The sequence below is a fragment of the Leptosomus discolor genome, chromosome 6, assembly GCF_034619465.1.
Source record: "Leptosomus discolor isolate bLepDis1 chromosome 6, bLepDis1.hap2, whole genome shotgun sequence".
NCBI lineage: Eukaryota > Metazoa > Chordata > Aves > Leptosomiformes > Leptosomidae > Leptosomus > Leptosomus discolor.
Window position 1 is genome coordinate 39,781,661 of NC_141396.1, and position 15,730 is coordinate 39,797,390.

The window sequence follows — 15,730 nt, forward strand, 5'->3', positions numbered from 1 at the left end:
TAGGTTTGGCCAAAGCTGGTCTTTGTGACCTTTTTTTCAGTGTTACATTTTTTTTCAGTGTTACATTATTGCTCTCGTTCTTATTTTGATTTCTTTCTTTTCCCCTCTGCCTTTCAAAGGGGGATGGCAAAAAAATGAAAACTTGGCATATAGTGGCATTGTTATTTAACATCGTCAGTCCAATTACATTGTTGAAACTGCTTCCTTAAAAGAAATTGATCTCAGCAAGTTTGAAACCATCTAATGCCTTCAAGATGCAATTTATGAGAGAGCACTGGTAACAGACTTCAAAAATGGAGTAAGGCTGTACAGCAGCATTCATGTCATTACTGTGATGTCCTCTACTTAGTTGTGCCACCTAACATCAACTGTATTCTTGGGACAAGTTGCAGTGCTTCTGTCATGGATCCTATTTTGTGTAATTTCTCTGTTGTTACTACATGCATATAGATTTTGCCTTGATGGTGTGCCTGTAAGACAAATCTCCTCATTGTTATAATGCTACTTTGTCTTGAAGGAGATTTTTTCCAACTTCCTCTCTTGGGGAGGGATACCTCACATCGCAGTTGCTGTGCTAATTAGGAGCTAGCTCCAGGAAGAAGTTCATGGCACTGCAGCTTCCTAAGCAAATGAGCCCTGGCACTAAAGCAAAAAATCTCTGTCTTATAGGAAGACAGTCTAGGTCTTTGGGGAACTGATGATGTTGCTAATCTGTGCGGTTACCTGCTAGCCAAGAAAAGGTCATCATGGTTACCTTTAAGTCTATCTTCAAATCGTGTGTCGAGGAGGAGTGCTAGGCTGTGTGCCATAAACGGCACTCTAGCACCTCTTGACTTGGAGTTGATCTTGAAGTGATATATATATTGGAGAAAAAAAAATAATCTAAACAGTTCTCACTTCAGAAGCATTGATATTAAAATATGGTGAGCCCTGCTTTGGTGGATGTGGTTAGGCTGGGCACTAGAGGCTAGAGGATAATTTGCAGTGGTGATAGTCCTACCCTCCAGGCGTGATCTGCCCTTGAGGTGGATAGTGATGCTCCGGCCATTGAAGTCTACCATGAAGAGAGACCTGCTGCTCAACACTGCTGGGAGATCCTCTTTGGAAAAAACACCGTACAATGGCAAAAATAGGAAATCTACCTGGAGAAGAAGAGCAGACAAAAACATCATCTTCTTACTTCAGTACCTGTTTTGGGGAGTAAATGACAATGTTGTCTGTGTGAAGTTGGAGCCAGCTACCACATGGAGTCAGAAATGCTGCCTGGGGAGTGGGCATACATCAGTGTGGTAGGATGGTTTGTGCCTACAAGGCAGTAGTGCTACCTGGGACCTTCTGCCTGTATTTTCTCATTATTGTGTGATAATGGAATTGTGCAAGTTTAGGGGCTTCAGTAGGTGCAGCTTTCTGTGGGAACATGCCATAAGCCCTGATTTTGGCATCTTGAGGTGCTGGATTTCTGTTGTCAGCGTGGACTGCAAAAAAAAATTGCTTAAGATTGAATTATGCGTTTCAAAAGAGAATATAGCCTTGTTGCTGTCAGTGTTGCCTTCACTTGTTGAAAACTAAACGAAAGTGTGTATTATTTCTTTTTACTTGCTCTGCTGTATTTAATTTAGTGGATTTTAACCCCATCTCTCTTAGGCTGGAAACGTGTTTCTCCTCGAGCTTTGCAGCATCATGTTACAGTAAGAGATTCAGATATGAAAAGCATATTTTTTCCGTGAATGGAAACAGAAGAGATTGGTCAGATCATATAATTTCATTAAATACTTGTTTTGTAAAATAAAACCTGTGTTTTGAGACCACTTTACTTTGAAAGACTGTGTGAGGGGAAAAAGACGTATTGGAGAGCCTCTCTGGGATGTGTTATCACTTGCACTCATGTTACCAACTACGGCTGGTCTGAATTGGGGTACTGTTGAAACAGCTGGATTTAAGCCCAAGTTTCCCAAAAACCTGGCTGCTCAGGTATGGTTCCTTCTGTCTTCTCTGTTGTGTGGTGAGGGCCAAAGTGGTGAAAGTAAAGCAAAAGAGGTAAGATGAAGAAAATTCCTTACTCCAGGCAGTTTCTTTAGCTTGGAACAATTGTAGAGAAGTGTGAGGAAACTCACACTTCATTTAGGGCTTTTATACGCTTTACTTAATTTATAACACACAACTGGGAGGAAAAAAGTTCAAACATATGAATTAGCAACTGAATTAAGCCATTAATATGTTCAGCATAGATTCCTTTGACTGTTATCACATGTTTTGGAGAAGGTAAGAAGTGCCCCTGATCCATGCGCCTGAGGTGAGCTATATAGCACTACGTAGATATTCCCTCTTGGCTCCTGCAGGCAGTTTGCAAAAGCCCTGAAGCATAGAATATCCTTGCCTTAACCTACATTTTTAAAAATACTAGCATTTGGAAAGGTAACTCAACTGGGAGTAGAATCAGTCACCGCTCTCTGTCCCAATGACTTCGTGAACAATAAGCTCAAATGTTTAGTACCTTTGAAAAACGTGGGGGGGGTTTTGTATTTATTCTTGCTTTTATTTCTGTCTGTGTTCCCGAAGTATAAAAATATTCAAGTGTTAAGTGAAGACTTTTTGGTAACCAAGATTTCAGTTGATATGTGTAATGTCTTTGTTGTGCAAAGTAATTCTTGGGCTTCTTTCTCAGAGGTGTGGGGGTTGTTTTTTGGTGTTTCTTGTTCTGTTTGGGGAAGAAGGGTTAGGTCCCGCAGTGTCTGAATGACAGTTGAGCTGTCCTTCCTGAGACCTTTTCTTCCTCTGGTGTCTCTTTCTGAAATTACAGCAGCAAAAACAGTGTTTAATGCTCCAGGGGTTTTGTATTGTCCATTATAATGTCATTATAATTTAGGTCCTATTTCTATCTCTTCTAATGCTCCCAAGCATTTTGTTTACTTTAGCTCAGTACCCATTACACTACAGCAGCTATCTATACTGCTTCCTCTGAGGGGAAAATAGCTAAAAAGCTGGTAAATTCAGAATCCCTATTTGCATACATGAATATCTTATTTGTCCCAATGTGCATTTTTATCCAAATGGAAATGCATTTCCCAAGCTATTGCTCAGGTACTAAATGCCTTTAAATCCTTATAGAGCTGCTCACAATCGTCTGAGGTTGTTAACCACAGCTGAGCCCTGTGGAGATGGCAAACTTTGACAGTTGACACTTCTTTATTCCATGCTACGTCTCTGGCTCCAGTACTGATGCTATGCTTCCTTCATCCTAAACCATGTGGGCCAGCTCATCTGGTATGTTATCTCATAGTTTTCTATTATGTTTACAATTCAATTTGTCTGATTAGAATTGTGTTTCCTATACAGTTCAGCCTTTCATCTTGAACAGCTGATCTCATACACTATGGCTGCTTTCCCTTCTAAAGCATCCCAGACCCATGTCTCTCTTTACACGCTTTGATACAAGACTATCCTTAAAAAAACCCAAAAAACTGAGTAAGGACTATGAAAGCATCCCTCAGTCCCCAGAGTGCTGCCAATCTCATCAAATACCTGCCTGATACTGAGCAGTATCTCTCTTCTGATACTAGATGAAGACTATCGTCTACTTTTATCTTTAGGATGAATGTTTTCTGTAATTCTGTTTTTATGTTCTTGCTGCTGGGCCTTTTTTGCGCCTTATCATCCTGACTGCCTCAGGATACTGGCAAGGAGGAACAGGGCACCAGGAATGGGTGTATCACTTCATTTGGCAATATTTGGCCATAATTCCTGTACAGGTCATCTTTTTGGTGCAAACTGTATGAATGTCTTCCTCTTGCTTCAAAGTAACTGTCTCAGGACCAAGTCCAGAACCCTATTCTCTCGCCTGTACCAAAAAATCACAACTCTTATGTCCGCCTTTCCTTATTGTCATCTGACTTCAGCAGTGAGTGGGACTCTGCTTTGTGTGTAACCGATACGGAGCCATCTGCAGGCTGGAAATGTGAACAGTTGCACTGGTGTCTTTCAGGTTCACCCTTGTCAGATTCCTAGGTAGTAAAATTTCTTCTTTAAGTGTTGTGGTCAGAGCAGCTTCCAAGATGGACTGGTGTTACTTACTCTTCCTTGAATAAGGCAAGCCATTGCCTGGCTGTCCATCATGAACTCGTATATGTACTGTCTTCCACCTGAGTGACTTGTGTACAAGTCTGCTTGCATGTCCTTGTCTGCTCGTGGGGGTCAGCAAGTTTTATATTGGGCCCACTGCTGCTGAACCTTGGGTCAAGTTATATTACTCCAGCTAAAAGAGGTACCTTCAGCCTTATTCTCTAAAGCTTGGTTTATTATCTCATGACTGAACTTGTGATAATGCCCTAGTTAGGTGTATGTTGACTTATTCACATGCTCTGTGGAGGTCAGTGAGTGTCAAGGTTGTGCTGGCTGTTTCTAGATTTTATTCAACTTTACCAGCTCAGCTTAATGACTTCTAACACCAATTTTTTATGGAATTCATGGAAATGTTAGCTCAGTGACAATGAAGATGTCAAGTAGGATGCTGGAAGTGAGTAGGAGAGGGAGAGGGTGTCATCAGGTGCCTGTTGACATGTACGGGCTGTCCACATCTTGGAGGCTGTCTGCATCATAGTGCATTTACTTTTTTACTTTTGCCCATTCCCCTGCAGCTGGCCTCAGTCAGATACAAAATGGTGGGCCTAGATGACCTTCTGTGGGTGTAAGATTACCGTTAGTTTGAAGTCAAACAAGTTTGGTTTTTTCCTTTATGATATATTACAGGAAATTGTTTCAACAATCTTACTTACTTTGACATCTTTTGAAATTTGAGAGTAACATAGCCCTGTTTTTTAAGTATTCCTCTGATGCATTACTGCTCTGTTGTTAAAACAGAAGCTGTGAAAGCTGGTTTTCTGGTAGTATGTAGTGCTCTTGTATTTCTTTTAAGTATGTTATTTTTAATAGAATATTATGATAGTTGGTTAAAAAAAATTGTAAACCCATTTTGGCAAAACTTCTTTGTCTTCTGGAAATAATTGCTAATACAGTAGCTATGAGTTAAGTATCTAAATAAGCTATTACATGTCTCTTGTTCAACAAAACTGCTTAACCTATTCCAAGAGATATGCTTTACACTAAAGAAATTTGCTGGAGTAATTTTAGATGTTTCAGTGAGGTACTCATACTGTATCACTTCACATGTGGCTGTGTTTTGTTCTGTCCACCTCAGAGTTTGCTTGTGATGGTGTGTTTTACTGTCTTGCACGACATTGTGGCGAGCGCGATGCTCTTTCATGGACAACATTGCGTTTCTTAAAGAAATGCAAGAATCTTTCCTCTTTCCCCATTGAAGGCACATAGCAGCTTTGGTAAGGCACTCTGTCACCAGCTGTCCCTGAATGAGTGCCCTGTACACATCAAAACATCACAATACCTCAGCACGTACCCCCCAAATCTGCAATGTGTGAATCACCAACAGATGCAGTTGAACAAAGAAGCTGATAAATGCAAGATCAATTTCTCTATTCATTAGTGCGCATAAGCACTTTTCAAATTCTTGAAGGTTGGAAGAGGAAGATTTGCTTGAAAGATGCGGAGACTAAGCGACTCAGAATAGACAAAGAAATCTGGGCATGTGAGAGAGCTGTCTGTTCTCTGGTTTAAAGAAAGCAGGAATATGCAAAAGCAAGGAAATCTAGGAAGTAAGATGCTGGGTGTTGAGGATTGATCATGTAGTACTGAGGTGTACAGGTATCTGGAGAAATTAAGGTTCTGGAGATGAATGTACGTGCTTGCTGAAGGGCTAAAAGGTGATTGGAGTGATGAGGAGGTTTAGAAGGTCGTATGGTTAGATAGAGATGGCAAATGTAGAGAGGGAAGTAATTGCAGCTTCTGTGAAGATTTTTAGAAATGAAAGAATAATTACATGAAAACATGAGTAACTGCCTCCTTTCCCTCACGGTCAACAAGCTCAGAAAGCAATCAATGTATAATCAAAACAAGTAATCACATCTAATTATGCTCTTATTGCCTATTGAGAAGTGGTAAGAGGGATTTTTAAAGGTAACCCCCTCAAAAAATACTAGGAAGGAAAATCATGGAGTGGAGGAGTGAAAGGGTACATGAGACTTGATAGACATGAAGTCAGATACGGAAAAGCTTGGAGAGTAGTGGGGCATATGAGAGAAGATGGAGCACAGCTGGAGGTTTGGAAGAGGCTGTATAGGAGTGGTGATGAAAAGCGAGTTTGGTGTGTAGAGCTGGCACCTGACAGTGAAGTAGGTGGAGGAAGACAAGACAAGACTCCTTTGGTTTTGGACTTTTGCTGGATGGGAGCAGAAGGAAGCTGAAGGGCAGGCCTAGCGAACAGAGGCAAAAGTAGTGCTATGCAAGGCTTGAAATATAGGGTGGGTAATTAACAGCAGGTATATGGTTAAAATAGTGGAGATCTTGCCTGGGTCTTGATTAGCAGAGTCTCAAATCCAGCTGTCCAGACTGACGAGGTTTCCCAACAAAACTGTGGTGAACTGTGACAGAGGTCTAAACATAACAGTTGTGTAATTGAATATATGAGGTGGTTTAATGTCTTGAAGCCTCCTTGTATACTTGGCTTATGGGTTCAATTTGTTGATTTAAGTGCAGGTGTGCAGCAGAATATGGTAACTGATAGTGCGTTGAGTGACCTAGTAAACAAGGAACTGATAAACATGAAACGTGCTGTTTACTGCACTTTTCTCGGAAAGGAACCTCAATTCTAAGTTGAATAGCTTAATTTATGAGGAGCTATGCTGAGGAGTCTGGTCTCTGGAGAATTTAAAGGAGACTCTTTCTTGTAGTCAGCTGTGGCTGGAGGATAAAAGCCGTACTTGGAGTGTCACTGACTTACTGGAGGTTAATAGGAGGTAGGCACTGGTGGGAGAAGTGAGGAGAAGCGGGTACTGGGTATGCCAAGGATGTGAAGGAATCAGAATCACAGAATGGTTTGGGTTGGAAGGGACCTCAAAGATCACCTAGTTCCACCCCCCCTGCCACAGGCAGGGACACCTCCCACTAGACTAAGTTTCTCAAGGCTCCATCCAGCCTGGTCTTGAACACTGCCAAGGATGGAGCATCCACAACTTCCTTAGGCAACCTGTGCCAGTGTCTCACCACCCTCAGGGTGAAGAACTTCTTCCTTGTATCTAGTCTAAACTTGCCCTCTCCCAGCTTCCAACCATTGACCCTTGTCCTATCTCTGTAGGCCCTTGTAAAAAGTCTCTCCCCAGCCTTCTTGTAGGCCCCCTTCAGGTACTGGAAGGCCGCTATAAGGTCTTCCCAGAGCCTTCTCTTTTCCAGGCTGAACAAGCCCACCTCTCTCAGCCTGTCCTCATAGGAAAGGTGTTCCAACCCTCTAACCGTCTTGGTAGCCCTTCTCTGGACTCACTCCAACACCTCCATGTCTATGTTGTGCTGGGGGCTCCAGAGCTGGACGCAGCGCTCCAGGTGGGATCTCACAAGGGCAGAGTGGAGGGGCAGGATCCCCTCCCTTGACCTGCTGGCCACACTTCTTTTGATGCAGCCCAGGATACGGTTGGCTTTCTGGGCTGTGAGCGCACACTGTTGGCTCATGTACTTCCCATCATCCACCAGCACCCCGAAGACCTTCTCTGCAGGGCTGCTCTCAATCCACTCATCACCCAGCCTGTATCTGTGCTTGGGGTTGCCTTGACCCAGGTGCAGGACCTTGTGCTTGTTGAACTTCATGAGGTTGGCCTGGACCCACCTCTCCAGCCTGTCCAGCTCCCTCAGGACGGCCTTCCTTCCCTCTAGCATGTTGACCACACCACACATCTTGGTGTCATCTGCTGAGGGAGAACTCAATGCTGCTGTCTAGGAAAGCAGGCTGAACTGAATCCTTCGTCTGTACAGTAATGGGGTGTGCATTAGCTTTAGGAGGGCTGTGTAATGCTGTTGTCCCACAGCTACCAGCAACTGCTTATAGCTGTCTCAGGCATGGGAGTGTGTAGCTGAGTGCCCTGCTCAGCAATGTGAAAGGCGATGCAGTTACCCCAACAAATAGCAGCAGTGGAGGACTTTGGTTTTACTTTCAGTGACTGCAGGTTAAACAAAACTTCTGTGTGAGGCAGGCTGTTGAGCTGTGCTATCTCCACAGGGATCCATCTAAGAACATGATTGTTGGGAGCAGCATGAGAAATGGGGCTGCAAATAATACTCAAGACTCTTCTTGGTGGGTTTCTTTAGCAAGATTTGTTGTAGATAGTAATTACAGGTAGTTTAAGAACAAACTGCTCTAGAGTGTTAAGTGGAAAATTTTATTTCCACAGAAACAAATTACAACAGAACACACCTCTAAACCTTTTAAACTTTCTTCACTTTTACTTAGTCTGTAACTTGGAGACCAACAGTTCCGTAACTGTTCGGCTTAATCAGCCTTACTATTTGTAAGCTGTCCTAACTTCAAAAGCTAGGACTATTTTTAAAGCTTCTGGCCCAGTAATGCATAATAACACAATCTTCAACTTGACATGGAAGTAGCTGAATATAATGTCTGCTAAGTGTGTGTGCATGGACATGTTTGTATATTATGTGTATGCATGTTAATTCTGAAATGTCTTGCCTTGAACTATTTTAATAGAGGTAATAAAAAAGCCTGTAATTACTCTAGCATGTATTTAACAGTACTTTTGATGTGTGGTGACTAACAGGCAAGTAGAAACACTCATTTTCTAGAAAAGTAGCTTTTGTTTTGACAAGTTTGATGTATTTATTTTATAAAATTTAAATTAAAATTCTTGCAGAAAAGAGAAGCTGCAGCATATAAATTCTACTTGAGAAAATGTAATTTTCCTCAATAAAATAAATTCACTTAACATAGTTTTGGACATTTCCATTGCCATAATGCAAGTCAGTTTTTAAGCCTTAAGATGTTGAGACAGTTACTGGTTTCCTACAAGGAGCACTCAGAGGGACTCTTGACAGAATAGTTCCTGGCATCAGAGAGAGACTCACACCTATGATGGTGTCTGCCTGGTCTAGCAGGAAGCACGGATGGGAAAGTTAAGGATAGAGCGGGGTAGATTTGGATGTTTTGACTTTAACATGGGTATGTAAAGGTAGGATCATATTTAAGGAATCAGTCATCTTAGAAAAGATGAACAGCTATCCACACTCAGAAGTTGTAATAGTGCTCAGTGAACCACTTTTAAGGGTACTGCGTAGCACAACTACTTGTTGTACGCTCCTGACGAGGGCTCAGTATGTTGTGCGACAGGAGCTGCAGTTGGAGACTGAAGGTCCTTTTTGGAGCTGGGCAGCAGCATGTCCCTCCTGCCCTCTGGCTGATGGCAGAGCAGTGAGCTGGCTGCCTTCCAGCCTCACTGCTTTTAGCTGGTTTTGGTATTTGATGCCATTGGTGACAGCAGCTCTCACCTGGCCAAAACCCAGTTCCTTAACCTGAGGGTAGTGACATCGATTTAGCTTCCCAGCAGCACAAGCTGAGAGTTGCATGTCTGAGTGTGCTTTTTCTTCCTACTTGCAATTCATGTGTTTTGCTCCTATGAGAATCTTTTAGCTTATTGAGAACTTGGGTGGGAGTTGGGAAAAACCTGAACTTTCAAAGTATTTAAGATTTCAAAAATCCAACATTCTTTCCACTGCAGTGATATCGAGATCTTCCTTAGTTTTCACTTCAAGAAAACCTCCAGTTCGCTCCTCTGTGTTGAGTAAGCCTGATGAATGTTCCTTGGAGAGAAACAGCTCTGGCAAGGAAAAAATCGAGACGCTTCTGGGATGTCATCCAGTACTTGTCTTGCAGTAAAAGCAATGAAACCTTTTACTTTGTACATCAAAATATATTTTCATTATTAACCAGCAAAAGAGTCTGCACTTTAATGTACAACTTAAAGCTTTGTGTGCATATCTTCTGAAGACAAAGGTTATTAAAGACCTAACGTAAGTACTTCTGGCTAATGTAGATTATATTTCTTTTAATGTTTTTATGTTAAGCAGCTGATGTTACATTTCAAATGAAGTCTTCTGGCACTGATGTAAGGGGTTTTAGGTTATCTTTCTCCTCTCCCCCTTCTAAAGCCGCTATCTGTAAAGTAGGAGTTTCACATGTATATGTGATGCACCCCAAACTTAGAAAATTCTTACTATTAAGCACTCAAAGCCTTCTGTGAGAACAATGTTTTATAGGTTAAGTCCACGCAGAGGGGTTGGGAAACTGAATAGCTGTATAATGCATTAAAAATTTGGATTTGTAGACAGGAATGAATTTGCCACCCTGTTTACCCACCCATGATTAAGAGGTTGTAGTACTATTAATCTATCCAATAGCTGGATTACTTTTTAAAAATACAGAAAATAAATCAAGCAGTCAGTTAGTGATGGAAGCAGGGAACAGAAGTCCTTTTCCATTCCTATCTCAGTTATTCTCTAAAAGCGTTTTTCTATTTATGGTAGTATAATTGACATTTCTCTGTGCAAGCCTGCGTCTACTTAGCTATCTTCTCTTTTCTGTGGAAATTAGCAGCGTGCTACATCAAGTGTTAATGTAGTGCATTTATAGTATGTTCTGCTGGCAGGGGGATTGGAAATCTCAAGATGTCACCTACTGTGAATCAGGCCATATGCATGATGTCTACTATTGCTATATAGAGATGGAAAATAAAGAACTTTATTATTGATGGAGTGTAGGAAAATACCAGTTACTTTGTTTTGGGATACAAAATATCGAAATAAACTTAGAAATTTCTGCATTGAAGTACAAATGACTCTTTACTTGTTAACTTACAAATTGCGTTTTTCACATCTAGGTACAGAGTCAGCTGTACCTAGATGAAGTGCTGTCACTGAAATTTTAATTATCTTGAGCTAATGCAGAGGCAGTGCTGTTACTGATGCTGTATTTTGACTTTGAAATACCTTGCTGTGACAGTGGCTATGCATCTCTTGGAAAAGTGGCCATGTCTGTAAGAAAGGCACAGAAAATAATAGGTCTAAGGAGTGGGGCAAGGAAATAATTAAACCCAGTAGTCCTAAGAAGAATGTGGGCAAGGAGGAATGTATGAATTATTTGAACATAGATAAAGAGAATATGCTGAGGAATTTTAACTTGCAGATGAAAATATTTGCAGATAAATTTCCATCAGATTTTTCTTCGGTTCTTGTGTATTTGCTTTCTGTAAATGCTCTCTCCAAGTAAGGCTAACAAGACCTTGGTAGTCACAGAACAGGAGAAGAGCCACAAAGGCAGAATCAGTGCTACTCTGTTTGTAAGATGTTTATGTGGAATAGATCCATAAGAATGGATCCAGCAGCTGTGAAAAGGGAATGGAGTTGTGAGCATGTTTGATCTCGAAACTTGATCTTTAAAACCTTCATATTACTGAAAGGTTTTACTCGAGGAGAGTAACAAAATCTATACAAATTATGCTGATTCTATAGCATGAAAGCACAAATACAGGCTGGGTGATGAGTGGATCTAGAGCAGCCCTGCAGAGAAGGACTTGGGGGTGCTGATGGATGAAAAGCTGGACATGACCCAGCAATGTGCGCTTCCAGCTCAGAAAGCCAATCTCATCCTGGGCTGCACCAAGAGCAGCATGGCCAGCAGATCGAGGGAGGGGATTCTCCTCTGCTCTGCTCTGGTGAGATCCCACCTGCAGTGCTGTGTCCAGCTCTGGGGGCCCCAGCACAAGAAAGACACGGACCTGCTTGAGCGTGTCCAGAGGAGGCCACGAAGATGCTCAGGGGGCTGGAGCACCTCCCCTGTGAGGACAGGCTGAGAGAGTTGGGGCTGTTCAGCCTGGAGAAGAGAAGGCTCCAGGGAGACCTTCTAGTGGCCTGCCAGTACTGAAAGGGGGCCAACAGGAAAGGTGGGGAGGGACTCTTGATTGGGGGAATGGTGATAGGACGAGGGGTAAGGGTTTCAATCTGAAAGAGAGGAGGTTTAGATGAGATATTTGGAAGAAGTTCTTTCCTATGAGGGTGGTGAGGCACTGGCACAGGTTGCCCAGAGCGGCTGTGGCTGCCCCCTCCCTGGCAGTGTTCAAGGCCAGGCTGGATGGGGCTTGGAGCAACCTGGTCTGGTGGAAGGTGTCCCTGCCTATGGCAGGGGGGTTGGAACTATTTCTATGATTCTGTGAAAACCCTATGGATAATATAAATAGAGTCCGTGGGCTGTATTTATGTATGAAGTGCTCAAGCAATGTTAGAGAAATAAAAGCTGTAGTAATGTTGTGGGTTTTGGAACATCCACAATTGGAGAAAGGTTTGTATTTGCACTGTAAATTATTCACCATAACCCCAGATCAGCCAAGTATTTGCTTATGCTTAAATTCTTCAGGAAAGCATTTAAACAGATATTTGACTTAAGTAAATGGAGTTATTCACACTTGCTGATGGATTAGAGCCATAAATAGCTTACATGGCTTTAATTTGAAGGTGAAGCCTTCACTGCCTCTTTTCTTGGTTGTAAGTAGGTGCTATGAGGTGGGCTCAGCAGCTGCCTGTATGTGCAGCAGTTGGGCATGGGAGTTTGTGGGCTGACATTTAGCCTTCCAGGATGCGCTGAACTGGGTGGAGTGGTCCCTGAGCTCGTGAGCTGGGATTATTTTTTTCCTGGTTAAGCCTAAAGTGAGGGTGTTTTCCAGCACTGTAGCTTTCCAGCTGGTGTGCTTCAGAAGTGATTTGGGCTCAGGACCCAGCTAATCCGAAGTAAACACACACATACACCCCACCCCTCACCCTGATACTTAGTGTGGACATCAGGTCCCAGCACTGACGTTCCATCTGCTCGCCAGTGCAAGTGCTGCCTTTGGTTTGTGTGGCACCAGGAACAGCTAAAACTGTAAGCAGGTAGGCACTCTGCTGTGCCTAACCAGATTAGGGCGTATGTTGAGGCAGATGTAGCTGCCTACCACGTGAACTGACAGGAGTTAAGGATGGTGTTGAGACAAACCAGTGTGGGGTTTTTTGTCTGTTCTTGTGTTTAAATAGTATCTTAGATTTTTTTTTTCTTATGTTGACTGTTCAACGTAATTGTTTCGGCAACAAAAATAAAACATTTGGGACATATAGTTTAATGGACCATAGCTTTAACCAAGCCAGGAACACTGTCAGACAGTAAAGCAAATTAAGCTCCTTTTTGGCTTCTGTAAGAGACTTTTTTTTCTTGTTTCTGATGACATTTCTGATTTATAATGGCACCAGTTCTCTAGCATTCTTATTCTCCAGAATAAGCATTTGCATTTCAGAGACTCCTTGGTTTTGTGTCTACAATTTTTAAAATAGTTAATCTGATCAGTAATAAATATAGATAAGCTTTATAATAACTGTCCACTATAATTTTTCTTGTGTTTAAACAGTTGAGTTACATACACTTTTAAAGATACGTATACTTTTAAAGATTTATCATGATTGTAATATACAAAGAGCGACACGAAGCAAAAATGGGTAACTTCTGATGCTTGAAGGGTAGTACTAGCTGGTTGTGTAAATTAATAGCATGCATATAAATGGGTATTTAATTGTTTGGGGTTTTTAAAAAATGCTGTATTATTCATCCAACATGGCAGGTTTACAAGAGCTATTGTTTTTGACATATATTAAATGCCAAATACTTGTTTACATGTCTACTGAATTAATGTGTACTTAATGATTTCAAGTATGCACTTTCTGTTCTTACAATGGGTTGGAAGCCCTGATAGAGTGTTTACCTCAAAGTTGTTTTCAGATTTGCTGCTAACGGTAAGAAATCTCTTAAAGGAGTTGTTGCTATGTGACTGTTTATGTGGTGCGGGACTACCGTATTCCATGTTTCATATGACATCAGGTGGGTGTAGGTCAGTTCTGTTCTGAATAAGCCAATGGCCTCTCGCTTGCTGCAAACTCAGTCCGAAATGTAGGGGTTTTTCTGATTCAAATTGAATTGTTTCAAGTGTTTATGGAAACACCAAGTTCTGCTGCAATTTAAGCTCCAGTATTGGGTTAGGAGTTTATCAGAGATCAGTATGGACAATGTCTCAAGGGTTTGGGTATTTGTACACTAGTGTTTCATTCTTTGTTATCATCTCCTAGCTGTGTCAATGACTCTTTCTTGGTTTGCCTTTTTTTTTTTTTTAACTCTCTTGCCTGTCTTTCACTGCCAGGTTAACTTTTATGAAGAATCAGTTCCATTCAGCACATGGCATTAGACTGTATTAGCATGTACCTGATTTGAAAAACACTTCTTATAACTTCAGTCTTTATTTCCGTACTGAGAACAATTCTGTATGGATATTTAAAAATATATTTTACCCTGACCATGCATGGGTATTTATTTTGACTGAGTCCATGGTTTTGCTCCCTCACCTTCAAATGATTGCAATGTTTTAAGTACTGTAATAACACTTGATCTTAAAGTAAATAAGTAATTAAGGTTACTATAATATCATTGGGCCTTAAACTCACATTTGATATTTTGGGGGTCTTTTATTCACTCTTATTGCCTCTTAAAATTTGTTGAAGTGCCTCTTATATAGATGTTTTGATAGTTGGTGTTTTGGCTGATTCAGTAGCTCCCCTGGTGAGAGGGGGAAGGAAGAAGCCAAAAAGGCCAAAGTGAGATGAGATGTGATTGCTCCTTGGAGTGTGATTATGCCGTTTGCTGTAGTCGAGCTGTAAACATCTCTAGTGATTGGCTGCTGCCACCACTCCTCTGGGAAAATCTGTGCGTGTTTGTGTTTCTTAGTACAGCTGTACAGTCACACAGGGAACGCTCCAGAGAGAACATTATTGAAACTTTTTTCTTTTTTTAAATGCAGACATGCCAGGAAGTGAAATTCCTCTAAACTTTAATTGTTTTTATTTTTCATTCAAAGTTTCTGTGCTTGAGTGTATAAGTTCTCATTGCCCGTGGTAACATCAAACTTGAAAATTCTGCTGTAGCAACATTAGGATATTTTCCAGGAAAATACTGAGTCTTGTAGATGTATTGTATATTCTTACTTTACAGATCTTCCTTCTATCATCAATTCATAATTGTCCTTTGCCCTGTCAGACTGTGCATCTAGAGTTCAACACTGTTTCTTATAGATTGTCTGCCATTGGGACTTTGTAGTAGCTTGTGGTTTGTTGTGAGCTATTTCTGAGTTAACAGAGTCTGTTTAACTTAAGAATATTCTTGCTTTCTACACTTCATACCATTTTTCTTCTGGTACAGACTGGAGGAAAAGAGTAGGCCAATTTTTATTCTGTTGTATATAGATATGCTTATTCTTAGAGCAGAAGTGTTGCTATCCTCGTGGTTTACTTGACATTTCATCAAAATCAAAAATAAATCTGCCAAGATTTTGTCCTAAAATCTCTCCAGAGTAGACTCAAGTATATCAGCTGAGCTCTGAATAACTTTCTAAAATAGAACAGCACGATTAGAAGTCTGGATTTTTTTCCAAGGTTGTAAAATGAAATGTCAGAGGCCTCTGACGTGTGTATGTGCATTTCTTTCTAGGTCTTGTAACACGTGTAATCTGCATATGGATGTGATCTTTCTTACACTGACCTGAAGAAACTAAGATAGTCTCCTGAACCACTTGTTTCTGTTCGAGGCATAAAAGGTTGGAATTGCTTGCCAGTAAATGTCACCTAATGTAATCGCACTGTCTGCTTAAAACTGAAAAATTGACAGAACCCAATTCTTTTAGGATCTCCTCTTAATGTCAAAGGAAAAAATGGTGAAATATTGAGGAGTTCACATCGTCAAAAGTTCCCAGGTAGTCTTGAC